We start from the raw sequence: 27822 nt of genomic DNA on the forward strand, positions 1-27822 counted from the left end.
GAAGCGCGGAGGGACCCTCGTGTGTCCCCAGGGTTGGCCGAAGCTTCCCCCTGGGGACCGATATCAGCCTCTGGCCCTCCCCAAAAGGAGAGGGCCTCAGCAACTTAGGAGAGAGGGTGGCCCATAAGGGTCTCACCTTAACCCCAACAAAACCGTGACGTGACACACTACAAAAAACATAAAAAGTGCTAGTGCTGTGCGCAAGTGCAAAACACGTGAGTGGGCATAAATAAATAAATAAGCCCCAGCCAGAAGGCCGGGGGGTATAAAAAATTTTCCTTACCCTAGCCAAAAGGCCAGGGCAAAGGAAGTGGGTGCAGACAGGAAGGGTTGAAGTGTTAAGTGCTAAAAGTGCCTTAGTGCAAAGGTGGCTCGAAACCCCAGTGCATTTCCGGCACCCCTGTCCCTTCCAGTTCCAGGGGCACGAAACACCTCGAGCTTCTAGCTGCTCCCGACCTCTCAGCCAGACCCAGTTTCATACCCACTCGGTGCCAGGGTCAACCCCCAGTACGAGAAGAGATACTAGACCAGGCCTTTCTCCACTCCACGCAAGGGGCCTTTTTTCATCCCCTTAGAAGGACGGTGGATACTAAGCCTAGTTTTTCTCCCCTCTCGACCAGAGGCAGCGCCACACCCCAGCATTTGGTACTCCACAAAGTGTTTCTCCATTCCACATCTAGGAACCTCTCACGCTCCTAGTGTAAGAACAGATACTCCACCCTGTGTTTCCCTCGAGCAGGTACTACACTTGATCTTAGCCAAAAGGCCGAGAAGCGATAACCCGAATGTGGGCTGAGGGACCGGCGCAACCGAAACAGGATCTACAATCCACCATGGAGAATCACCCTCCCCAACGCACGCTCACACTATCTGCAGATTGACTTGACTTTTGTTGGCGGCGGCGGCGACGACAGCAAAGAAGAGGAGGAAGGAAGGAGAAGTCCGGACTGACAAGCAGGCAGTCACCCAGGCGCGCGCAACCACATTCCATCACTCACTCCTGCATCGTGAGTTTTCTCTCCTCTCCTGTCTTGCTGGCTGCTTGACTGACTGACTGGCTGGCTGATGCACAATCATTTGCATTTGGTCCGCCTCCGACAACCACACCCACCAGACGTCTGCCGCCCGTCCCGTCTGTCCCTGCTGGCTCCGTGCTTATTATCACATTGACACAATGCTATGCACTTGCACTTCAGCACTTAAGCAGTGGGACATTCATTCTGCAATGGAAGGTTCCCTGGCTGCCTTGAACCTCCTGTCTCTAAAATCTGGATTGTTTCAACCAACCCGTTCATCCTGGCAGATTTCAATTTTTCACTACAGTGTGAGGGCTCTGTGAAGTCATCATGATGCACACTCTATGATGTCATCATGATGCGACACATGTGATGTCATCATTATGCGACACACGTGATGTCACAATGTGCTTGGCTGTATGGACTGCATTTGCTTGGCTTGCTAACTGACATCCACTTGAGGGAGACACACACCAGGAGATGGATGCAGCATATACACATACTGCAGAGCTTGTGCCTTTAGTGCCTGTAACAGCAACTATCCACACCTCCTGCAACCAGCGTGGACACCACCGCCACAAAAATAAAAATTAGTTCCAAACATGAACAGGTCGAAAAGACCAGCCGAAAGGATGATCATGATAGTAAGTTAAAAATGTAGGAATTCATTTCGAAGAGGTAAGGCTTCTTCGTTCATACTTAGTTTGCATTCAAGAATTAGGCCTACGTAGGCCTCACATCCAAATGCTGATCAACTGTTTCAATTTGTCTTGTGCAGAAGGAGGGAATTCAATGGAGACAAGAAGTAGACGCTAAATAAGACTCCACACAGTAGTTCACAGGTGCTTTTATTCATCCATTGTAACATTTTAATAGACAGCAAAGATTGAATACAATTTTGACACAGTATAAAAAGCATGCTTACAAAATCCAAGAGTTTATCAATGCAGCAGGCAAAAAAACATTGCAAATCCTGGGGAATAAGCTGAGAAGTCAGCATTCATCTATTTTTGGAATACAGAATAGGAAAGGTGCACCGGTCCCGGAGGTACTGCAATACCGGGTCAATGCGTGGAGTGGACAGAGCAAGCTCTTCTTCCATCTCCCTGTTCTAAAAATCCATTTAATATATGGCCCCCAGATAGGGGGCGTATCAGATATTAAACTGATAAGAACAGATTTTTGATTGAAAAAGCGTCTTTATTGGTATAAAGTTGCAAAAAACAGACGAATACATTGACAAACATAAGTGCCGTGTCGCAGCACAGGCCAAAACACAGCACAGATGCAGACTGTATAGTGCAGTCGAAGAACTACGGTGCGGGCCTGTAGCCTACCCTGTAGTTCTCAGGCTGCACTATGCAATTAAACGATACAATAACACAACATTAAATAAGGCTATGGGTGTGGAGGGTAGGGGGGTGAGGGAGGGTGAATCACAAGCCCGAAGCTTTATTGAAAAGACAGACACATATAAGGGGAAGGGCAATAAATAGAAGACATCAATAAAACAGCAGACATTGTGAGTGAGGGGGCAGGGGCCACGGTCCCAAAGTCTCATTTTCGGTTCGGACAAGGGGAGAGGGGCAGAAAAAGGGGGGTTTTAGTCCTCTTCTTCCTCAGGGCTGTCCATGGTGGAATAGTCTCTGAGCAAGCTGTGAACCAGCCTGCAACAGTCCTGGATAGACATCCTCTCCCTCCTCAGAATGAGGCGGTTCCTGGCAAGCCACGAAGCGTCCTTAACACAGTTCATAAGGCGCCAGGCTTCCTGGATCGCCCCAACGGTGTGGGTGCCAGGGAATAGTCCGTAGAGTACCGAATGGTACGTGAGACAGTTCCTTGGCACAGAGTTTTTCAGTTCGTTTTCCAGGGCGTCCAACAACAACTGGGCCCAGGCACAGTCCCAAAACAGGTGCATAGATGTTTCTTCATGTATGATGCACCTGGGGCAATGTCTGTACCTGCACAGGTTCCGGGAGTGCATGAATGACCGGAGGGGCAAGCCCCCCTGGATGGCCATCCACGACAGGTCTTTGTGTCTGTTTGTGAGCCTTTTGGAGGCCACATTCTCCCAGACCTGTTTGGCAGTCGCTGAAGGGAGCCCCGGAATCGGCTCCAAATCGTCTTTAGCTCTGATGAGCTTGTAGATCGTCTTTGATTTCCATAAGTCAGGTTTAACTCCCTCCAGTTGGTGTTCCCTCACGAACTTGGACACGTCCAGGTAGAACCACGGGGTGTTCCAGTTGTAAGGGATGGAGCTGTCCCATTTGTCCCAGCCGAGATTCCTCCAAAGCGGCAGGAGGAAGAAACGGGACATAGAGTTTCCTGCAGAATCGTTCAAGTTCTCGTACATTGTCCTGCGGATGCAGTTACACACGAAGAAGGCTCGAAGCATGGTTGGGATATCCGGAATACCCTTTCCACCCTTGAGGGGCTCCTTGTACATAACTGACCGCTTTACTCTGTCCATCTTGGAGCCCCAGATGAAGTGAAACACTGCCCTCGTGATGGCCCTGCAGACGGTTGCCAGGGGTGGCCAGGCCTGCGCGGTGTACTGCAGAACAGGAAGAATCTCGTTGCGCAGCACAAGTGATTTCCCCTCGATGGTAAGATCTCTGAGGCTCCACAATCCAATCTTTTGGCGAACAGTCGCCAGTCTCTCATCCCAACATCTCAGGGCTGCACCCTCGCCGCCGAACCAGACTCCCAGGATCTTAATGAAGTCGGGCTTGATGGTGAAAGGAAATGGTGCAGAGGATGACAGGTGCCACTTTCCGAAGAGCATAGCCTCTGACTTCCCGCAGTTGACTTTAGCCCCTGAGGCTCGGCCGGAGTTCTCGCAGGTCTGGACGAGTGCTGTCACCGAACGGTGATCCGCGCAGAAGACAGTGACGTCATCCATGTACAGCGAACACTTGGCCTCTCGTCGGTCGCGACCCGGTGCGGCGATCCCTCTGATCTCTGGATTCCGTCTGATGCATACAGCCATGAGCTCTATAACACAAACAAAAAGAAGAGGTGAAAGCGGGCAGCCTTGTCTGACCCCGGACAAGATGGAAAAGGGGTCAGTCTTCCAGCCGTTCACCAGCACCGAGCTGTGGATATCAAGGTACATCAGGTTAACATACGTACAAAACATTTTACCGAGGCCAAATTTATGCAGAACCCTGCCCATCAGCTCATGTGAGACACGATCAAAGGCCTTCTCCTGATCAAGGCTGACCAGGGCCGCGTGCACGTTCCGATCCTTGATGTAATGGACCGTGTCTCTGAGGAGGGCGAGGCTGTCTGCAATCCTGCGACCGGGGATGGCGCAGGTCTGGTCCGGGTGAATGATCTGTCCGATGACATCCTTCAGCCTGTTGGCGAGCACCTTGGCGAGGATCTTGTAGTCCACGTTTAAGAGAGAGATGGGCCTCCAATTCTTCAGCTCACATCTCTCCCCCTTACGCTTATACAAGATCGTGATCATTCCCTCCCTCAGCGATGGGGGCATTTTGCCCTCCACCACCATCTCCCCGTACAGCTCGAGCAGGTCCGGTCCAATGAGGTCCCACAGCGCTACGTAGAGCTCTGCTGGGAGACCGTCACTGCCCGGGGTCCTGCCCTGCCTAAAGGATTTGGCGGCAGAGTGCAACTCCTCCAACGCCAAGGGAGCATCCAGAGTGGCTTTGCCTGCAGGATCAATAGAGTTAGTGATACCTGACAGGAACTTATCGGCCTCCTCGCTGTCTGTGGTCTTAGGGGAGTAGAGGTCGCTGTAGTAGTCTCTGACGACTTTCATCACGCCCTCCTTCCCCTGTCTGGGGATGCCGGTCTCATCTCGCAGCTCGGTCAGGGGCGTGTGGCCAGAGTGGAGTTTCCTGAAAAAGAAAGAATTAGACTTCTCGTCCTTCTCAAGGTTCTCCACCTTGGAACGGAAGACGATACGTCTGGATTCCTCCTCAAAGTGCCTTTTCAGGCCCCCTTTGGTCTCATCCAGCTCGTCTCTCACGTCCCAGCCGCACCGTTGGAGGTCCAGTAGGGACTGCAGAAGTCTCTGCAGCCTCTTGAAGTTCCTCTTTCGGTCGCACGCCTGTTGTCTCCCTTTAACCTGAAAGAAACTGCGAATGTTAGCCTTAGCATATTCCCACCAGTCGCTCATACATTCAAAATAACATTTGTCATTTTTCCATGTGATGTAGGCATCCTTCAGCTCCGCCAGCACCTCCTCTCTTTCCAGCAGGGCACAATTCAACTTCCAAGAGCCTGGGCCAGGAGCGAAGCCGCTACCCAGGACTCCTTGGAAGAGAATGGCCCTGTGGTCTGAGAAGAAGCAGGGGACCATAGAATGCCTGGTCTGCTTCACTGTTCTAGAGGTAAACACAAAGTCAATGCGGGAACGCACAGAGCCATCGGGGCGGCTCCATGTATAGTTCACGGAGCCGGACCCCATGGAGCCCATAGCGTCCCGCAGTGATGCTTCGGTCACCATTTCTATGAGCAGTTTAGACGTCACATCAAGCTTGGTAGAGTTGCTGGTGCTGCGTCCATCCTCCTCCATGGTGCAGTTGAAGTCTCCTGCCATCACTACCGCCCTAGTGGTTGCGAGCTGCGGTCGCAGGGTCTGGAAAAGCTCCAAACGCTCATTCTTGAAAGGGGGGGCGTACACGCAGATAAGCCTGATAGGCTCACCTGCCCAGGAGCCGTCTACGACAAGTAATCTGCCGCAGACGAGCTCCTGAACAGAATCTAGCGTGAAGAGGCTCCCCCTAATAAGTATGGCGACCCCTGCAGACTTACACTCGCCCCCACCGGACCAATAGGAGGCGCCGTGAGACCACTGCCTGCCCAGATGTTTGTAGGACTTGGAGAAAGGAAGAGAGCATTCCTGCAACATGTACACATCACATTTTTGACTATCTAAGAAAGTAAACACAGACTGTCTTCTAAGCTTATCCTTAATACTCCTCACATTAATGGTGAAAATAGAAAATGACGCCATTAGTTGGGGAAAAAAGAGAGGTTAGGCAACAGTTCTACATTTACGTTACCACTCCGTCGGGCGGGGCTTCCTCGGCATCGGATGCCAGGTTCCCTTGCTCGGGTAGCGGCGAGTTGTTTCCCAGTATCTGGTCGAGTAAGGCGGCGGCGTTGGCATCCAGCTCCTCCTCCTCCACCCTGCTGAATGCCTCCGCCAGCTCCTCCATTTCTTCTTCCAGCGGGATCAGCTCGACCGCCAGTTTCTTAGAGGATTCGGAGTCCGCAGACGGGCTGTCGAGCTCCTTCCTCTTGCAGTTCCTCGTCTTCTCGGCACCTGCAGTTGGAGTAAGAGGGGAGGGGAGGGCGGGGAAATCTTCCTGGGAAGAAAGGTCAGGTGGGGCAGGGGTGGCTGGGTTGGGAGAGACAATGGGCTGGGTAGGAGAGTCGGAGGAGGGGTCAGGGAGGGTTGCGACAGTGGTAGGGATGGGAGTCACTGTCGCAGGGGGTGGGCTGGTGGAGGTGGGGAGGGAGGATGGGAGGGGGGTGGGTTTGACAGGTTTCTTACCCTCCTGCGGTTTCTTTTCCTTCTGCGTAGCAGAGGGCAGCAGCTTGAGGGCAGGGTTGGCACGTCCGGTCACCGCAGCTGAGTAGGTTCTCGACCTACTCGGGCAGTCCCTGTAGACGTGGTCCACTTTGCCGCACAGGTTGCAGGTTTTCCTCGTGGGGCAGTCTTTTGTCTCATGGCTGGCCATGTGGCAATTCTTGCATGCCGGGACCTTGCAGTCCTTCATCACGTGGCCCGTCCCGCCGCACTTCCTGCAGTTGCGTGGCTGGTCGGCGTAGTGGAGAAGTCCTTGAGATCCCCCCAGGGAGAAGCACTGTGGGAGGTGCTTGACTCCTTCTGGGCACGAGGTGTCCTTTTGCAGGACGACGATCACAGCCCACTTTCCAGTCCAGAAGCTGTTCCCATCCAGAACCCTTGTGGGGTCCTTCTTGACGGTACAGAACCGGCTGAGGAAGGTGACAATGTCCTTGATGGGCGTGTGTGGGTTCCTCATTGAAACCGTCACCCGCCTTTCCTCTCTTTGAATAGGGCAATTGCCCACAAAGCGGGAGAAAGGGGATTCGGGTCTCGCCGATTTCACTGCCTCCCAGTACCTCTTGCAGATGGCAAGGGAGGCGAAGGTGACGTAAAAGATCCCCTTCAGGTAATTCTGGATGCTGAGGGTTTCAGCGGTCGAGAAGCCCTGGTCCAGGATCATCTTCTTCCCAAAGGTCTCCACTGTCATGTCCGGCATCCGTCCATCCACCTCCTTCAACTTCATCACCACGGTGAATCTCATCCAGGGCTCCAGGGACGGTTTGTCTTTGGTGCTCACCTGGGTGGGTGCCGCTGGCGGTGTTGCTGCGGGGGTTGTGGCGCTGGGTGCGGCCGATCCGGTGGGGGCTTTGGCGGTTTTTTTCGCCGTCTTGGCCTGGCTCTTCTTGGCGAGGGTGGCCGGAGTGGAGGCAGAGGCTGGAGCAGCTGGGGCTGGAGCAGCGGGGGCTGGAACAGCGGCGGCTGGGGCAGCGGTGGCCATACTCACGGGTCCTTTGGCGTAGAAGGCGGGGCGGAGGATCAGCGCTGTCGTCGAGAGGAGGAGAGGCGGTCGGTCGCTTCAGAGGGCAGAGCCAGCAAGTCTAACCCTCCAGTGCAGGTAGGGGGCGCTGCAGAGCTTCTCCGGCGAAGTCCCTTTTCTCCACGCAGTCTTGCTGGCGGAGGGGGGGGGGTATCTTCTCCAGAGGGCAGAGCAAAAAAGTCTAACCCTCTGCTGTAGCTGGGGGAGCGTTGCAAATCTTCACCCTCTTCAAGCGATCTTCTCCTTCTCCTCGCAGTCTCGACTTCCGATTTTTTCTGGCTTCTCGGCCCGGGTGCAGCTTAGCCCTGAGAAGGACAATTGTCGGTCCAAGAAACAAGGTAGCACCGTCAGTCAGCGTGAACTGATAAGAACAGATACTACACTTGATCTTAGCCAAAAGGCCGAGAAGCGATAACCCGAATGTGGGCTGAGGGACCGGCGCAACCGAAACAGGATCTACAATCCACCATGGAGAATCACCCTCCCCAACGCACGCTCACACTATCTGCAGATTGACTTGACTTTTGTTGGCGGCGGCGGCGACGACAGCAAAGAAGAGGAGGAAGGAAGGAGAAGTCCGGACTGACAAGCAGGCAGTCACCCAGGCGCGCGCAACCACATTCCATCACTCACTCCTGCATCGTGAGTTTTCTCTCCTCTCCTGTCTTGCTGGCTGCTTGACTGACTGACTGGCTGGCTGATGCACAATCATTTGCATTTGGTCCGCCTCCGACAACCACACCCACCAGACGTCTGCCGCCCGTCCCGTCTGTCCCTGCTGGCTCCGTGCTTATTATCACATTGACACAATGCTATGCACTTGCACTTCAGCACTTAAGCAGTGGGACATTCATTCTGCAATGGAAGGTTCCCTGGCTGCCTTGAACCTCCTGTCTCTAAAATCTGGATTGTTTCAACCAACCCGTTCATCCTGGCAGATTTCAATTTTTCACTACAGTGTGAGGGCTCTGTGAAGTCATCATGATGCACACTCTATGATGTCATCATGATGCGACACATGTGATGTCATCATTATGCGACACACGTGATGTCACAATGTGCTTGGCTGTATGGACTGCATTTGCTTGGCTTGCTAACTGACATCCACTTGAGGGAGACACACACCAGGAGATGGATGCAGCATATACACATACTGCAGAGCTTGTGCCTTTAGTGCCTGTAACAGCAACTATCCACACCTCCTGCAACCAGCGTGGACACCACCGCCACAAAAATAAAAATTAGTTCCAAACATGAACAGGTCGAAAAGACCAGCCGAAAGGATGATCATGATAGTAAGTTAAAAATGTAGGAATTCATTTCGAAGAGGTAAGGCTTCTTCGTTCATACTTAGTTTGCATTCAAGAATTAGGCCTACGTAGGCCTCACATCCAAATGCTGATCAACTGTTTCAATTTGTCTTGTGCAGAAGGAGGGAATTCAATGGAGACAAGAAGTAGACGCTAAATAAGACTCCACACAGTAGTTCACAGGTGCTTTTATTCATCCATTGTAACATTTTAATAGACAGCAAAGATTGAATACAATTTTGACACAGTATAAAAAGCATGCTTACAAAATCCAAGAGTTTATCAATGCAGCAGGCAAAAAAACATTGCAAATCCTGGGGAATAAGCTGAGAAGTCAGCATTCATCTATTTTTGGAATACAGAATAGGAAAGGTGCACCGGTCCCGGAGGTACTGCAATACCGGGTCAATGCGTGGAGTGGACAGAGCAAGCTCTTCTTCCATCTCCCTGTTCTAAAAATCCATTTAATATATGGCCCCCAGATAGGGGGCGTATCAGATATTAAACTGATAAGAACAGATTTTTTTTTTTTTTTTTTTTTTTTTTTTTTCCACTCAGGGTGGTATTAAAACCGGTCTGTTCCAAAAGGAACATGAAAACGAACCTTTACTCCATTAGGTTTTAATACTCAGTCATCATATGTGGTATCCTTTTTTAAATCAGGAAGAAAACACAAAACAACAACAAAAAATTTTGCATAACCACGCCTTCTATTTTCCCTCCAAAAACAACCAGCGACGCCCCAAACAATAAGCCTGGGGGCCATTTTACAACAGAGAAAAAGAAAACCATAATCACTTCTTCTTACGTTTAAGTTTACGTCTTTCCCTATAAAATGCTATACCCCACTCCTCCTCTGGATTATAATCCTCTGGTATTATAAGAAAACTTGGATCCATATCCCAAATCTTAAAATCTTGATGTAACATATGTTCCAAAGACATCCTTCTTCTTGAAAAAAACTCAATCGGTATTGCAAAAACATCTAATTCTTCCAAATCCATCTTTCCTAAATCCTTTTTGGCTTTTTTTACTTCACTTTTCCTTTTTATATCAAACACAGATTTCAACTCTTCTTTTCTTTTTACCACTCTCTCCTCTTTACTTTCTGACTGATCTGAAATCGGTGACTCAGTCATTTCCACATTCACCTGACTTTCCTCCATTACTTCCACCTTTTCCTCTTCCATCTGCACAGTCTGCCCAGCTTCTTGCACCCCTTCTGACTGCTTTTCCTGCTCTTTTAAGAGGCTTTCACCTCCAGAACCAACTGCAGTATCTGCCTTCTCAGCATTAGCACTTGCTTCCGGCAAAACACCATCCCCACTGGTCTCATTCAAGCAGTTTCTAGCAGAATGCCCACTCTTCCCACACACATCACAAGTTCTTGGCAGAGGGCATGCTCCAGCCTCATGTCCTGTCTGCTTACAATTCCTACAACATTTACCAGTAGGACATTCCTCTTTCATATGCCCATAATTTAGGCATAGCCTGCAAAATTTTGGCTGTCCTGGATAAAATAAAAAACCACGATATCCTCCCACAGAAAAGTTTGCAGGTGGGTGCATTACTCCACCAACCCCCCCTGGATCTGTCTTCAGCTTAACCCAGAACTTTATTTTGCCATTGAAAACTTCAAAAATGTTCTTTTGTGGAACTCCTCCTCTAACAGTAGAACAATAATGCGAAAGAAAAGCTCTTACCAGATCCAGGGGTGTGTACGGATTATACATATGTACAATCACTGGGCGTTCATTCGTCAAGAATAAGGGAATAACTTCAATTCCATCCATCTTTGGGTCAGACTGGCACTCCTGCATCCTCTCAAATGTAGGCAAGCAAATATTGTCGTCGTACAAGGTCACATCATAAATACCTGTGCTAGGAAAGTCTTGAACACAAAAAATGTCATCCAAACTCAGCTTTGCAATTCCCATCAAAATCTCCTTCATGACGAAACTCAAAGTATTGCTACTGCTCTTCCTCACAATATCGACCTGCAGCCGAAAGGTATTCCTAATGCCCACCATCGTAGCACCGAAACAGACAGGCACACAATCGCCTACTCGTTACCCTAGGGGCCCCCCACAGGGAAGGACCCCCGAGTACCCTCCGGCCAAGACCAAGGCAGCACTGATAAGAACAGATACTACACTTGATCTTAGCCAAAAGGCCGAGAAGCGATAACCCGAATGTGGGCTGAGGGACCGGCGCAACCGAAACAGGATCTACAATCCACCATGGAGAATCACCCTCCCCAACGCACGCTCACACTATCTGCAGATTGACTTGACTTTTGTTGGCGGCGGCGGCGACGACAGCAAAGAAGAGGAGGAAGGAAGGAGAAGTCCGGACTGACAAGCAGGCAGTCACCCAGGCGCGCGCAACCACATTCCATCACTCACTCCTGCATCGTGAGTTTTCTCTCCTCTCCTGTCTTGCTGGCTGCTTGACTGACTGACTGGCTGGCTGATGCACAATCATTTGCATTTGGTCCGCCTCCGACAACCACACCCACCAGACGTCTGCCGCCCGTCCCGTCTGTCCCTGCTGGCTCCGTGCTTATTATCACATTGACACAATGCTATGCACTTGCACTTCAGCACTTAAGCAGTGGGACATTCATTCTGCAATGGAAGGTTCCCTGGCTGCCTTGAACCTCCTGTCTCTAAAATCTGGATTGTTTCAACCAACCCGTTCATCCTGGCAGATTTCAATTTTTCACTACAGTGTGAGGGCTCTGTGAAGTCATCATGATGCACACTCTATGATGTCATCATGATGCGACACATGTGATGTCATCATTATGCGACACACGTGATGTCACAATGTGCTTGGCTGTATGGACTGCATTTGCTTGGCTTGCTAACTGACATCCACTTGAGGGAGACACACACCAGGAGATGGATGCAGCATATACACATACTGCAGAGCTTGTGCCTTTAGTGCCTGTAACAGCAACTATCCACACCTCCTGCAACCAGCGTGGACACCACCGCCACAAAAATAAAAATTAGTTCCAAACATGAACAGGTCGAAAAGACCAGCCGAAAGGATGATCATGATAGTAAGTTAAAAATGTAGGAATTCATTTCGAAGAGGTAAGGCTTCTTCGTTCATACTTAGTTTGCATTCAAGAATTAGGCCTACGTAGGCCTCACATCCAAATGCTGATCAACTGTTTCAATTTGTCTTGTGCAGAAGGAGGGAATTCAATGGAGACAAGAAGTAGACGCTAAATAAGACTCCACACAGTAGTTCACAGGTGCTTTTATTCATCCATTGTAACATTTTAATAGACAGCAAAGATTGAATACAATTTTGACACAGTATAAAAAGCATGCTTACAAAATCCAAGAGTTTATCAATGCAGCAGGCAAAAAAACATTGCAAATCCTGGGGAATAAGCTGAGAAGTCAGCATTCATCTATTTTTGGAATACAGAATAGGAAAGGTGCACCGGTCCCGGAGGTACTGCAATACCGGGTCAATGCGTGGAGTGGACAGAGCAAGCTCTTCTTCCATCTCCCTGTTCTAAAAATCCATTTAATATATGGCCCCCAGATAGGGGGCGTATCAGATATTAAACTGATAAGAACAGATTTTTTTTTTTTTTTTTTTTTATTGAAGCCCGAGGTGCGGTGCTTCATCACCCAGTGTCTGTGACCAAACGTGCTGGGGGCGAAGGTTCTTGGACCCTCTCCCGAAGGAGAAGGGCCCCGTTACTCCTCTAAACCCTCAGAGCCAAAAGGCCCTGAGGGAAAAAAAGGACTGTGGGTCCCCCTTTGCCGAAGCGCAGGGGAACCCTCGGGTGTCCCCAGGGTTGGCCGAAGCGTCCCCCTGGGGACCGATTTCTGCGTCTGGTCCTCCCCCCGTGGAGAGGACCTCAGCAACTTTAGAGGAGAGGGCGGCCCAAAAGGGTCTCACCTTAACCCCAACAAAAAACGTGACCGTGACATACTACAAACAACCAAAAAACGAATAAAGTGCTAAAGTTTGTGCAAGTGCAGGTGCAGGTGCAAAAACTCATATGTGGGCATAATAAATAAATAGACCCCAGCCAAAAGGCCGGGGGGGGGGTAAAAAATTATCCTTGCCCTAGCCAAAAGGCCAGGGCAAAGGATGTGGTGCAACAGAAGTTGGGACGAAGTGACAGTGCAAGTGCTCTTAAAGTGCAAAGGTTGGGACCAGTGCAGGTTAAGGCACCCTTGGGGTTTTCACCCCAAGGGCACATGTCACCCCGGGCTTCTAAGCTGCTCCTGGCCTCTAGCCAGACCAAGCTTCGTACTGCTCCTACACCAGGGTCAACCCCCAGTAAAAGAGTAGGTACTAGACCAGGCTGTTCCTAAACAACGTGAGGGTTCCTTAGGCCCCACGAAGATAGGAATACTCAGCCCAGTTTTTCTCCACTCTCCACCAGGGGCCCGCCACACCCCGGCAAGATACTCCACAGGGTGTTTCTCCATTCCACATCTAGGAACCTCTCACGCTCCTAGTGTAAGAACAGGTACTCCACCCTGTGTTTCTCTACAGTGGGTACTTCACCAGGCGGCTCCCTGTACCACATAGGGGCATATTACTCCCCCATGCAGACGGGATCTCCACCGAACCGTGCCTCATACAACATGGGGGGTTCGCACTCCCCCCATGAAGTGGGGCTAACCGGTCGGTTTTTCTCCACTGATAAGAACAGATTTTTTGATTGAAAAAGCGTCTTTATTGGTATAAAGTTGCAAAAAACAGACGGTAACATTGACAAACATAAGTGCCGTGTCGCAGCACAGGCCAAAACACAGCACAGATGCAGACTGTATAGTGCAGTCGAAGAACTACGGCGCGGGCCTGTAGCCTACACTGTAGTTCTCAGGCTGCACTATGCAATTAAACGATACAATAACACAACAGTAAATAAGGCTATGGGTGTGGAGGGTAGGGGGGTGAGGGAGGGTGAATCACAAGCCCGAAGCTTTATTGAAGGACAGACACATATAAGGGGAAGGGCAATAAATAGAAAGACATCAATAAAACAACAGACATTGTGAGTGAGGGGGCAGGGGCCACGGTCTCAAAGTCTCATTTTCGGTTCAGGACAAGGGGGGAGGGGCAGAAAAAGGGGGTTTTTAGTCCTCTTCTTCCTCAGGGCTGTCCATGGTGGAATAGTCTCTGAGCAGGCTGTGAACCAGCCTGCAACAGTCCTGGATGGACATCCTCTCCCTCCGCAGAATGAGGCGGTTCCTGGCTAGCCACGAAGCGTCCTTGATACAGTTCATAAGGCGCCAGGCTTCCTGGATCGCCCCAACGGTGTGGGTGCCAGGGAAAAGTCCGTAGAGTACCGAATGGTACGTGAGGCAGTTCCTTGGCACAGAGTTTTTCAGTTCGTTTTCCAGGGCGTCCAACAACAACTGGGCCCAGGCACAGTCCCAAAACAGGTGCATAGATGTTTCCTCGTGTATGATGCACCTGGGGCAATGTCTGTACCTGCACAGGTTCCGGGAGTGCATGAATGACCGGAGGGGCAGGCCCCCCTGGATGGCCATCCACGACAGGTCTTTGTGTCTGTTTGTGAGCCTTTTAGAGGCCACATTCTCCCAGACCTGTTTGGCAGTCGCTGAAGGGAGCCCCGGAATCGGCTCCAAATCGTCTTTAGCTCTGATGAGCTTGTAGATCGTCTTCGATTTCCATAAGTCAGGTTTAACTCCCTCCAGTTGGTGTTCCCTCACGAACTTGGACACGTCCAGGTAGAACCACGGGGTGTTCCAGTTGTAAGGGATGGAGCTGTCCCATTTGTCCCAGCCGAGGTTCCTCCAAAGAGGCAGGAGGAAGAAACGGGACATGGAGTTTCCTGCAGAATCGTTCAAGTTCTCGTACATTGTCCTGCGGATGCAGTTACACACGAAGAAGGCTCGAAGCATGGTTGGGATATCCGGAATACCCTTTCCACCCTTGAGGGGCTCCTTGTACATAACTGACCGCTTTACTCTGTCCATCTTGGAGCCCCAGATGAAGTGAAACACTGCCCTCGTGATGGCCCTGCAGACGGTTGCCAGGGGTGGCCAGGCCTGCGCGGTGTACTGCAGAACAGGAAGAATCTCGTTGCGCAGCACAAGTGATTTCCCCTCGATGGTAAGTTCTCTGAGGCTCCACAATCCGATCTTTTGGCGAACAGTCGCCAGTCTCTCGTCCCAACATCTCAGGGCTGCACCCTCGCCGCCGAACCAGACTCCGAGGATCTTAATGAAGTCGGGCTTGATGGTGAAAGGAAATGGTGCAGAGGATGACAGGTGCCACTTTCCGAAGAGCATAGCCTCTGACTTCCCGCAGTTGACTTTAGCCCCTGAGGCTCGGCCGAAGTTCTCGCAGGTCTGGACGAGTGCTGTCACCGAACGATGATCCGCGCAGAAGACAGTGACGTCATCCATGTACAGCGAACACTTGGCCTCTCGTCGGTCGCGACCCGGTGCGGCGATCCCTCTGATCTCTGGATTCCGTCTGATGCATACAGCCATGAGCTCTATAACACAAACAAAAAGAAGAGGTGAAAGAGGGCAGCCTTGTCTGACCCCGGACAAGATGGAAAAGGGGTCAGTCTTCCAGCCGTTCACCAGCACCGAGCTGTGGATATCAAGGTACATCAGGTTAACATACGTACAAAACATTTTACCGAGGCCAAATTTATGCAGAACCCTGCCCATCAGCTCATGTGAGACACGATCGAAGGCCTTCTCCTGGTCAAGACTGACCAGGGCCGCGTGAACGTTCCGATCCTTGATGTAATGGACCGTGTCTCTGAGGAGGGCGAGGCTGTCTGCAATCCTACGACCAGGGATGGCGCAGGTCTGGTCCGGGTGAATGATCTGTCCGATGACAGCCTTCAGCCTGTTGGCGAGCACCTTGGCGAGGATCTTGTAGTCCACGTTTAAGAGAGAGATGGGCCTCCAATTTCTCAGCTCGCATCTCTCCCCCTTACGCTTATACAAGATCGTGATCATTCCCTCCCTCAGCGATGGGGGCATTTTGCCCTCCACCACCATCTCCCCGTACAGCTCGAGCAGGTCCGGTCCAATGAGGTCCCACAGCGCTACGTAGAGCTCTGCTGGGAGACCATCACTGCCCGGGGTCCTGCCCTGCCTAAAGGATCTGGCGGCAGAGTGCAACTCCTCCAACGCCAAGGGAGCATCCAGAGTGGCTTTGCCTGCAGGATCAATGGTGTTAGTGATACCTGACAGGAACTTATCGGCCTCCTCGCTGTCTGTAGTCTTAGGGGAGTAGAGGTCGCTGTAATAGTCGCTGACGACTTTCATCACGCCCTCCTTCCCCTGTCTGGGGATGCCGGTCTCATCTCGCAGCTCAGTCAGTGGCGTGTGGCCAGAGTGGAGTTTCCTGAAAAAGAAAGAGTTGCATTTCTCGTCCTTCTCCAGGTTCTCCACCTTGGAACGGAAGACGATACGTCTGGATTCCTCCTCAAAGTGCCCTTTCAGGCCCTCTTTGGTCTCATCCAGCTCGTCTCTCACGTCCCAGCCGCACCGTTGGAGGTCCAGCAGGGACTGCAGGTGTCTTTGCAGCCTCTTGAAGTTCCTCTTTCGGTCGCACGCCTGTTGTCTCCCTTTAACCTGAAAGAAACTGCGAATGTTAGCCTTAGCATATTCCCACCAGTCGCTCATACATTCAAAATAACATTTGTCATTTTTCCATGTGATGTAGGCATCCTTCAGCTCCGCCAGCACATCCTCTCTTTCCAGCAGGGCACAATTCAACTTCCAAGAGCCTGGGCCAGGTGCGAAACCGCTACCCAGGACTCCTTGGAAGAGAATGGCCCTGTGGTCTGAGAAGAAGCAGGGGACCATAGAATGCCTGGTCTGCTTCACTGTTCTAGAGGTAAACACAAAGTCAATGCGGGAACGCACAGAGCCATCGGGGCGGCTCCATGTATAATTCACGGAGCCGGACCCCATGGAGCCCATAGCGTCCCGCAGTGATGCTTCGGTCACCATTTCTATGAGCAGTTTAGACGTCACATCAAGCTTGGTAGAGTTGCTGGTGCTGCGTCCATCCTCCTCCATGGTGCAGTTGAAGTCTCCTGCCATCACTACCGCCCTAGTGGTTGCGAGCTGCGGTCGCAGGGTCTGGAAAAGCTCCAAACGCTCATTCTTGAAAGGGGGGGCGTACACGCAGATAAGCCTGATAGGCTCACCTGCCCAGGAGCCGTCTACGACAAGTAATCTGCCGCAGACGAGCTCCTGAACAGAATCTAGCGTGAAGAGGCTCCCCCTAATAAGTATGGCGACCCCTGCAGACTTACACTCGCCCCCACCGGACCAATAGGAGGCGCCGTGAGACCACTGCCTGCCCAGATGTTTGTAGGACTTGGAGAAAGGAAGAGAGCATTCCTGCAACATGTACACATCACATTTCTGACTATCTAGGAAAGTAAACACAGACTGTCTTCTAAGCTTATCCTTAATACTCCTCACATTAATGGTGAAAATTGAAAATGACGCCATTAGTTGGGGAAAAAAGAGAGGTTAGGCAACAGTTCTACATTTACGTTACCACTCCGTCGGGCGGGGCTTCCTCGGCATCGGATGCCAGGTTCCCTTGCTCGGGTAGCGGCGAGTTGTCTCCCAGTATCTGGTCGAGTAAGGCGGCGGCGTTGGCATCCAGCTCCTCCTCCTCCTCCCTGCTGATTGCCTCCGCCAGCTCCTCCATTTCTTCTTCCAGCGGGGTCAGCTCGACCGCCAGTTTCTTAGAGGATTCGGAGTCCGCAGACGGGCTGTCGAGCTCCTTCCTCTTGCAGTTCCTCGTCTTCTCGACACCTGCAGTTGGAGTAAGAGGGGAGGGGAGGGCGGGGAAATCTTCCTGGGAAGAAAGGTCAGGTGGGGCAGGGGTGGTTGGGTTGGGAGAGACAATGGGCTGGGTAGGAGAGTCGGGGGAGGGGTCAGGGAGGGTTGCGACAGTGGTAGGGATGGGAGTCACTGTCGCAGGGGGTGGGCTGGTGGAGATGGGGAGGGAGGTGGTGAGGGAGGATGGGAGGGGGGTGGGTTTGACAGGTTTCTTACCCTCCTGCGGTTTCTTTTCCTTCTGCGTAGCAGAGGGCAGCAGCTTGAGGGCAGGGTTGGCACGTCCGGTCACCACAGCTGAGTAGGTTCTCGACCTACTCGGGCAGTCCCTGTAGACGTGGTCCACTTTGCCGCACAGGTTGCAGGTTTTCCTCGTGGGGCAGTCCTTGGTCTCATGGCTGGCCATGTGGCAATTCTTGCATGCCGGGACCTTGCAGTCCTTCATCACGTGGCCCATCCCGCCGCACTTCCTGCAGTTGCGTGGCTGGTCGGCGTAGTGGAGAAGTCCTTGAGATCCCCCCAGGGAGAAGCACTGTGGGAGGTGCTTGACTCCTTCTGGGCACGAGGTGTCCTTTTGCAGGACGACGATCACAGCCCACTTTCCAGTCCAGAAGCTGTTCCCATCCAGAACCCTTGTGGGGTCCTTCTTGACGGTACAGAACCGGCTGAGGAAGGTGACAATGTCCTTGATGGGCGTGTGTGGGTTCCTCATTGAAACCGTCACCCGCCTTTCCTCTCTTTGAATAGGGCAATTGCCCACAAAGCGGGAGAAAGGGGATTCGGGTCTCGCCGATTTCACTGCCTCCCAGTACCTCTTGCAGATGGCAAGGGAGGCGAAGGTGACGTAAAAGATCCCCTTCAGGTAATTCTGGATGCTGAGGGTTTCAGCGGTCGAGAAGCCCTGGTCCAGGATCATCTTCTTCCCAAAGGTCTCCACTGTCATGTCCGGCATCCGTCCATCCACCTCCTTCAACTTCATCACCACGGTGAATCTCATCCAGGGCTCCAGGGACGGTTTGTCTTTGGTGCTCACCTGGGTGGGTGTCGCTGGCGGTGTTGCTGCAGGGGTTGTGGCGCTGGGTGCGGCCGATCCGGTGGGGGCTTTGGCGGTTTTTTTCGCCGTCTTGGCCTGGCTCTTCTTGGCGAGGGTGGCCGGAGTGGAGGCAGAGGCTGGAGCAGCTGGGGCTGGAGCAGCGGTGGCTGGAACAGCGGCGGCTGGGGCAGCGGTGGCCATACTCACGGTTCCTGGCGTAGGAGGCGGGGCGGAGGATCAGCGCTGTCGTCGAGAGGAGGATAGGCGGTCGGTCGCTTCAGAGGGCAGAGCCAGCAAGTCTAGCCCTCCAGTGCAGGTAGGGGGCGCTGCAGAGCTTCTCCGGCGAAGTCCCTTTTCTCCACGCAGTCTTGCTGGCGGAGGGGGGGTATCTTCTCCAGAGGGCAGAGCAAACAAGTCTAACCCTCTGCTGTAGCTGGGGAGCGATGCAAATCTTCACCCTCTTCAAGCGATCTTCTCCTTCTCCTCGCAGTCTCGGCTTTCGATTTTTCTGGCTTCTCGGCCCGGGTGCAGCTTAGCCCTGAGAAGGACAATTGTCGGTCCAAGAAACAAGGTAGCACCGTCAGTCAGCGTGAACTGATAAGAACAGATACTACACTTGATCTTAGCCAAAAGGCCGAGAAGCGATAACCCGAATGTGGGCTGAGGGACCGGCGCAACCGAAACAGGATCTACAATCCATCATGGAGAATCACCCTCCCCCACGCACGCTTACGCTATACTATCTGCAGATTGACTTGACTTTGGTTGGCGGCGGCGATCCCAGCAAAGAAGAGGGAGAAGGAAGGAGAAGTCCGGACTGACAAGCAGGCAGTCACCCAGGCGCGCGCGCAACCACATTCCATCACTCACTCCTGCATCGTGAGTTTTCTCTCCTCTCCTGTCTTGCTGGCTGCTTGACTGACTGACTGGCTGGCTGATGCACAATCATTTGCATTTGGTCCGCCTCCGACAACCACACCCACCAGACGTCTGCCGCCCGTCCCGTCTGTCCCTGCTGGCTCCGTGCTTATCACATTGACACAATGCTATGCACTTGCACTTCATCACTTAAGCAGTGGGACATTCATTCTGCAATGGAAGGTTCCCTGGCTGCCTTGAACCTCCTGTCTCTAAAATCTGGATTGTTTCAACCAACCCGTTCATCCTGGCAGATTTCAATTTTTCACTACAGTGTGAGGGCTCTGTGATGTCATCATGATGCACACTCTATGATGTCATCATGATGCGACACATGTGATGTCATCATTATGCGACACACGTGATGTCACAATGTGCTTGGCTGTACGGACTGCATTTGCTTGGCTTGCTAACTGACATCCACTTGAGGGAGACACACACCAGGAGATGGATGCAGCATATACACATACTGCAGAGCTTGTGCCTTTAGTGCCTGTAACAGCAACTATCCACACCTCCTGCAACCAGCGTGGACACCACCGCCACTAAAATAAAAATTAGTTCCAAACATGACCAGGTCGAAAAGACCAGCCGAAAGGATGATCATGATAGTAAGTTAAAAATGTAGGAATTCATTTCGAAGTGGTAATGCTTCTTCGTTCGTACTTAGTTTGCATTCAAGAATTAGGCCTACGTAGGCCTCACATCCAAATGCTGATCAACTGTTTCAATTTGTCTTGTGCAGAAGGAGGGAATTCAATGGAGACAAGAAGTAGACGATAAATAAGACTCCACACAGTAGTTCACACGTGCTTTTATTCATCCATTGTAACATTTTAATAGACAGCAAAGATTGAATACAATTTTGACACAGTATAAAAAGCATGCTTACAAAATCCAAGAGTTTATCAATGCAGCAGGCAAAAAAACATTGCAAATCCTGGGGAATAAGCTGAGAAGTCATCATTCATCTATTTTTGGAATACAGATTAGGAAAGGTGCACCGGTCCCGGAGGTACTGCAATACCGGGTCAATGCGTGGAGTGGACAGAGCAAGCTCTTCTTCCATCTCCCTGTTCTAAAAATCCATTTAATATATGGCCCCCAGATAGGGGGCGTATCAGATATTAAACTGATAAGAACAGATACTACACTTGATCTTAGCCAAAAGGCCGAGAAGCGATAACCCGAATGTGGGCTGAGGGACCGGCGCAACCGAAACAGGATCTACAATCCATCATGGAGAATCACCCTCCCCCACGCACGCTTACGCTATACTATCTGCAGATTGACTTGACTTTGGTTGGCGGCGGCGATCCCAGCAAAGAAGAGGGAGAAGGAAGGAGAAGTCCGGACTGACAAGCAGGCAGTCACCCAGGCGCGCGCGCAACCACATTCCATCACTCACTCCTGCATCGTGAGTTTTCTCTCCTCTCCTGTCTTGCTGGCTGCTTGACTGACTGACTGGCTGGCTGATGCACAATCATTTGCATTTGGTCCGCCTCCGACAACCACACCCACCAGACGTCTGCCGCCCGTCCCGTCTGTCCCTGCTGGCTCCGTGCTTATCACATTGACACAATGCTATGCACTTGCACTTCATCACTTAAGCAGTGGGACATTCATTCTGCAATGGAAGGTTCCCTGGCTGCCTTGAACCTCCTGTCTCTAAAATCTGGATTGTTTCAACCAACCCGTTCATCCTGGCAGATTTCAATTTTTCACTACAGTGTGAGGGCTCTGTGATGTCATCATGATGCACACTCTATGATGTCATCATGATGCGACACATGTGATGTCATCATTATGCGACACACGTGATGTCACAATGTGCTTGGCTGTACGGACTGCATTTGCTTGGCTTGCTAACTGACATCCACTTGAGGGAGACACACACCAGGAGATGGATGCAGCATATACACATACTGCAGAGCTTGTGCCTTTAGTGCCTGTAACAGCAACTATCCACACCTCCTGCAACCAGCGTGGACACCACCGCCACTAAAATAAAAATTAGTTCCAAACATGACCAGGTCGAAAAGACCAGCCGAAAGGATGATCATGATAGTAAGTTAAAAATGTAGGAATTCATTTCGAAGTGGTAATGCTTCTTCGTTCGTACTTAGTTTGCATTCAAGAATTAGGCCTACGTAGGCCTCACATCCAAATGCTGATCAACTGTTTCAATTTGTCTTGTGCAGAAGGAGGGAATTCAATGGAGACAAGAAGTAGACGATAAATAAGACTCCACACAGTAGTTCACACGTGCTTTTATTCATCCATTGTAACATTTTAATAGACAGCAAAGATTGAATACAATTTTGACACAGTATAAAAAGCATGCTTACAAAATCCAAGAGTTTATCAATGCAGCAGGCAAAAAAACATTGCAAATCCTGGGGAATAAGCTGAGAAGTCATCATTCATCTATTTTTGGAATACAGATTAGGAAAGGTGCACCGGTCCCGGAGGTACTGCAATACCGGGTCAATGCGTGGAGTGGACAGAGCAAGCTCTTCTTCCATCTCCCTGTTCTAAAAATCCATTTAATATATGGCCCCCAGATAGGGGGCGTATCAGATATTAAACTGATAAGAACAGATTTTTTTTTTTTTTTTTTTTGCCTCAGTTTGTACGTGCTCCAAACCAGCGGTGCGAAGCTTGTAACATCCATCATATGGCTTTTTTTATTATAAAAGAAAATCGTGTTCTTATAACAGTAGAATTATAACAAGCGAAGATTAGTCATAAATTTGGCAATAAACAATTACAAACGGCAACGAAACATACAACCCCACTCCACACTCCTCAACACTCCACCAGGGCCTTCCACTTCCTATGTTTCCACAAGCCTTCCGCATCCTCAACACCACCCTTGTGCCTATCCCACTGAAAACAAAAATACAGCTTTCCCAAAGCCATCCGCACACATTCTTTAACAACAATATCATCCTTTTTGAACACCAAAATATTCCGCACGTCCCACAACACTTCCGACACACATGCCATGAATAACCATAACAGACGCTTATTTACCTTACCACTCGCCCCTAAACCATACATAGCCACCTTCCAACTCATCATCCTAACCCCAGTCAACTCCTTACATAAACCACCCAACACCTTCCACACACTCTGAGCATATCCACAATTCCAAAACAAATGCAGCCCACTTTCACATCCTAGACAAGATGCCCTCGGACATTCAGCCGATCGTACCAAATCCCTCTTCTTCTGAAACTCCCTCACCGGCAAGACTCCATGTAGCTTCATCCACACAATCTCTCTCTGTCTATTTGTCTGCCCACTCACACGTAATCCCGTCCATGCTATAGCACTCTCCTTAGACGTCAACCCCTCAATCACACAAAAATCCTCCCTATCTTTCAAACGCCGAACCACTTTCTTTTTGTCCCTCCATTCTTCCAAGCTCACCTCTAACAACTCAAACTTACGGATAAAAGATTCAACCAAAGAATACCACCCACTCACATGATATGCCATTGGTACTGCATTATCTCTCACTCTCCACTTCAAACCACACAACATCCAACCCGCCATATAACGCATCATGCACGCCGCTTTTGTGCTCCCATCCAACATACGCAAAACCTGACAAATATAGTTTATCCCAAAAAACACTTCCAAATTTGGAAAATTAACACCTCCATTTTTACACTCTTTCACCACAAACACTCGCTTCAATCTCTCCATCCGACCACCCCAGAAAAAAAGAAACAATATCCGATTTAGCTTCTTCACACAACCACTTCCCGGAGGGAAAACGTTTGCAACATATAAGAGCATAGGCAACACCACAGCTTTAATAATTAGCACTTTGCCAAAAATAGTCATTTTCCTCAGACTCCAGAAGTTTACCTTCTGAGCCACTTTTCGACCCACAACATCCCAACTTTCTTTTCCTTTCAAATTCTCATCAAAAATCACTCCCAAAACTTTCAAACCCCCGCTCACACATTCCATTTGATTATCACTCACTGACGCATTTCCAAACACTTTCAACTTAGATTTATCCCAATTCACTCGAAACGCAGACGCACCACAAAATAAGGACACGCGCAACTTCGCCCTCTCCAAAGCCACTTTCGACTGCCCCACAACCACAACATCATCCATATATGCCAACACTTTTACACACTTTCCACCACTCCCAGGCACCAAGAGCCCACGCATCACTTTATCTGCACGCAACATACACAGCAACGGTTCCAACACACAAATAAAAAGAATGGGTGACAAGGGGCATCCTTGTCTGACCCCCGAATCCACTCTCACATGATCGCTCAGGTTCCCATTCACCAAAATCCGACTAAACGCATCAACATACAATCCCTGCACCTTACGCACAAAACCATCCGGAAACCCCATACTCTTCAAAACTCTGAACATGAACACATGACATACTCTATCATACGCTTTTTCAAAATCTAAAGACATAACATACATATCCTTCTTTCGTCCCAAACTATCTCCAATCAGATCTCTAAACAACATCAAATTATCAGTCACTCTTCTTCCAGGCACCGCACACACTTGTTCTTCTCCAATCACTTGCCCAAGCACCTCCTTCATTCGCCATGCCAACAACTTAGCATACATCTTGTAATCTACATTCAACAACGTGATTGGCCTCCAATTTGCCAACACTTTCCTTTCACCCTTCTTGTATATCAACACAACCACACCCTCTTTCATCTCATCAATCATACCACCAGAATCAAAAATATAACTCAAAACCTCCACAAAATCAGCTTTAATCACATCCCACATACACACATAGAACTCGATCGGCAACCCATCACATCCAGGCGACTTATTCTTACGCATGCTTTTCAAAACCGACTCAACCTCACATTCCGTCACCGTGGTCATTAACATGTCACACTCACTCGCATCCACTGTCTCCGTTATTGCACTCAGAGCCTCATCAGCCATATCCACATCCATATTCTTCCACTCATATAATTTCTTATAAAAACGTTCAACTTCAAACATAATCCCATTACTATCACGAACATCCACACCACTATCATCCAACAGCACATCCATATCCCTAGCCGCCCCACACACTTTCTTAAAGAAAAATCTACTACACGTTTCATCTTTCTCCAAATGTTCAACTTTTGACCTAAAAATCAAGCTACGCCCTTTCTCATACAAACAGTCATCCACCTCACGCCGCACGCTCCTAATATCCTCAGACACATCCTCACCCAACTCTCTCATAGCATACAAAAAATCCAACCGCTTCAGGGCCCAATCATACTGCAGACGTTTCTTCCGCGCCACAGTACATCCAATTTTCCGAAAAAACCCACCAATCATACGTTTCACCCATACCCACCATTCAAGAACATTCGCAAAATCCTTTTTACGCTCACGCCACTGACCATATCGCACACGAAAACATTTGCGCACATACTCATCCTCCAGCAACCGAACATTCAGCTTCCACACGCCCCTTCCATACTTCACATCACTCCCACACTCGATCTTACACACCAAACATTCATGATCCGAATACACCACACACCGCTGATCAAAAGACACGTAACGCACACTCTTACCTAAAAACACATAATCCAACCTTGACACAATCATACCTCTATCTGCTTTATAAGTAGGTTTTGGATCATTCGCACTACTCACACGCGCCACATCCACCAAACTAAAATCCGCAATCAACCTCTTTAACATATTCCCTGTCACATCCACACGACTCACACCCGCACTCCTCCTATCCTTCACATCCATAATACAATTAAAATCCCCAACCATCATCACAGGCAATCGACCCGGCAAAAAATAAGTTACCTTTTCCAATAACTGTATCCGCTCGGCTTTATCAGCCGGCGCATAAACGTTGAATAAACGAAATTCAAAACCCTTATAACTAATATGTACCAAAAGGCATCTACCCGGAACAATAATAGTATATGAAATAAAAGAAAAATCCCGTCCCCTCGCTAAAACACCCACTCCATCATTCTTATTCAGCCGTGAGCCTGACCACACAGATACTCCATGAGGCCAGTCAGCAGCTGCAGGAGCCTCAGCAATACCACATTCCTGCAAGCAGAACAAATCACCCCCATTACAGTGTAGCTCATTTAATATAGCAATGCGTCTGGCCTTGGATTTAAGTCCCCGAACATTCAGGGACACTATAGAGAAGGACTTAGCCAGCATGAGATACAATTAAAGGGGGTAAAACATTTTACAGCAAGATATATGACGTCACGGCTTCAGGTCCCAGTGCAGGTCTCCATGAACGACTGAACAGCCTCCTCTGCCAGGTATGAGGTAACAGGGGAGCCCCCCTGCCCCTCTCCAGCAATAGGTGCAGGCACATCAGATATATATGTAGGGGCACTAGAAGCCATGGAATCAGCCTCCTCCCCCACAGTCTCCACAGAAGCAGACACTTCCATCCCCCCCTCCTCCCCCTCCTCCACAGACAATCCATCATAACGATTACTGGTAGGAATGTTGTGAGTACCTGTCAGCCTCTGCCGTTTTGCAGAGCCTGCAGCAGAAGCACTTCTCTTGTTTTTTACTACTGTAAAATCCTCCTCCACCACGGACGCTGCTCTGGACACTGTTGGGCTTCCTCCCCCCCCTGATACTGTATCCCACTCCACTGAGGCATCTGAATCTTCAGAGTCCGCATCCGAGGACTGCAGCCACTCTCTCCTTCTGTCCTCCGCTGCGCTACTCGCAGCGGAGCTATCCGGCGGCTGTGAGAGGAATTCATCAATGACAGCTGAGCCGCTGAGCCGCGGGGGGGCGGGGCTAAGCGCATCCTCGATCTCCTGAGCGCTACCCCCGGCGGCCGCAGCAGCAGCAGCGATCACAGCCGGAGCCGCTGCAGCAGGGTCACGTCTCACCCAGCGCTCTGTCACCATCAGGGGGGGCTCCCCCTCAGCCTGTAGAATTGGCGCCACGGCGCCAGACACCTCAGGAGGGGCTGTTACAAGGGGAGTCTCGTCAGGCATAACAGTAGAAGCAGGATCAGACACCCCGGCCGGGGTGCTGGCAGTTTCCGATACTTGCACCAGTGAATCACTCGCACACACTTCTGATGACACAGGGGCCACCTTGGGGGCATTTAATTTGCCAAGCACACTTGCTGCAGATGGCGGGGTATCTATAAGCCTCGTGCAGGTTCTCATTAAGTGGTCTTGACTCCCACACAGATCGCACTTTTTTTTTTGGGGACATTGCGCAGCTTCGTGGTCTCCCATTCCACAATTACGGCAGCATTTTCCTTTCATACAAGCCTCCTTTGTGTGTCCAAAGGAAAAACAGTTTCTACAATATAGAGGCTGGTCTGGGTAAAATAAAAAACCCCTTGCACCGCCAATCGAAAAATTTGCGGGTGGGTGCATAACACCCCCGATCCCCCCAGGGTCCAGGCGCAGCCGCACCCAGAACCGCGTTTTTCCATTGAAAATGCCCACATAGTTCTGTAGGCGCATACCGCCGCGGACAGACGAGCAGTATCTGGTCAGGAATGCCCTTATTTGGTCCGGTTCTACAAAGGGGTCGTACATATGTACTGTCAGGGGCCGTTCTGCTCCCATGAATAAGGGCAGCAAAGTCCACCCCTGGAGGAGGGGCTCATTAATATGGGCTCTTACCCTCTCATATGCGTTGATGCAGGTCTCCGGAAAATGGAAGGTGATGTCGAAAGTCCCCGCGTTGGCAAACTCCTGTATGCAGTATATGTCGTCTTTTTCCACTTTTGCCAAAGGTACCATGATTTTATGCCAAACGTGCATTAATGTGCGGTGCTGTCCTCCCACTGTCCTATCCAGCTGGATCCTGAACGTGTTTTTTGCACTTGTCATCCTGGCAGCCGCAGAGACTCCAGCGAGTTGTGATCCACTTCTCTCAAGCTCCCAGAGTCCCCAAAAGGGAAACCCTGAATCCTATAGGCCAGATCAGGCCCACAAGTGCACCTGATCTTAGCCAAAAGGCCGAGAAGCGATAACCCGAATGTGGGCTGAGGGACCGGCGCAACCGAAACAGGATCTACAATCCATCATGGAGAATCACCCTCCCCCACGCACGCTTACGCTATACTATCTGCAGATTGACTTGACT

General features: G+C 50.4%; 3 non-coding genes and 6 pseudogenes across 3 annotated transcripts; all 9 read right to left on the reverse strand.

Moving 5' to 3' along the window:
- Nucleotides 1–654: 654 nt before the first annotated feature.
- LOC134899840 (U2 spliceosomal RNA) lies at nt 655–778 on the reverse strand (annotated as a pseudogene).
- A 1264-nt stretch (nt 779–2042) lies between these two features.
- On the reverse strand, nt 2043–2226 carry LOC134899694 (U2 spliceosomal RNA). Its single transcript, XR_010173335.1, has one exon. It is a non-coding gene; the product is annotated as a U2 spliceosomal RNA (small nuclear RNA).
- Nucleotides 2227–7905: 5679 nt separating this feature from the next.
- Nucleotides 7906–8010, reverse strand: LOC134899803 (U2 spliceosomal RNA; annotated as a pseudogene).
- Nucleotides 8011–9274: 1264 nt separating this feature from the next.
- Nucleotides 9275–9499, reverse strand: LOC134899715 (U2 spliceosomal RNA; annotated as a pseudogene).
- A 1499-nt stretch (nt 9500–10998) lies between these two features.
- LOC134899821 (U2 spliceosomal RNA) lies at nt 10999–11092 on the reverse strand (annotated as a pseudogene).
- A 1264-nt stretch (nt 11093–12356) lies between these two features.
- LOC134899739 (U2 spliceosomal RNA) lies at nt 12357–12541 on the reverse strand. Its single transcript, XR_010173356.1, has one exon. It is a non-coding gene; the product is annotated as a U2 spliceosomal RNA (small nuclear RNA).
- Nucleotides 12542–19318: 6777 nt separating this feature from the next.
- On the reverse strand, nt 19319–19423 carry LOC134899800 (U2 spliceosomal RNA; annotated as a pseudogene).
- Nucleotides 19424–20688: 1265 nt separating this feature from the next.
- LOC134899655 (U2 spliceosomal RNA) lies at nt 20689–20879 on the reverse strand. The gene has a single exon (XR_010173306.1). It is a non-coding gene; the product is annotated as a U2 spliceosomal RNA (small nuclear RNA).
- Nucleotides 20880–22144: 1265 nt separating this feature from the next.
- Nucleotides 22145–22349, reverse strand: LOC134899718 (U2 spliceosomal RNA; annotated as a pseudogene).
- Between the last annotated feature and the right edge of the window lie 5473 nt (nt 22350–27822).

The sequence above is a fragment of the Pseudophryne corroboree genome, chromosome 3 (genome assembly GCF_028390025.1).
Source record: "Pseudophryne corroboree isolate aPseCor3 chromosome 3, aPseCor3.hap2, whole genome shotgun sequence".
Classification (NCBI taxonomy): Eukaryota; Metazoa; Chordata; class Amphibia; order Anura; family Myobatrachidae; genus Pseudophryne; species Pseudophryne corroboree.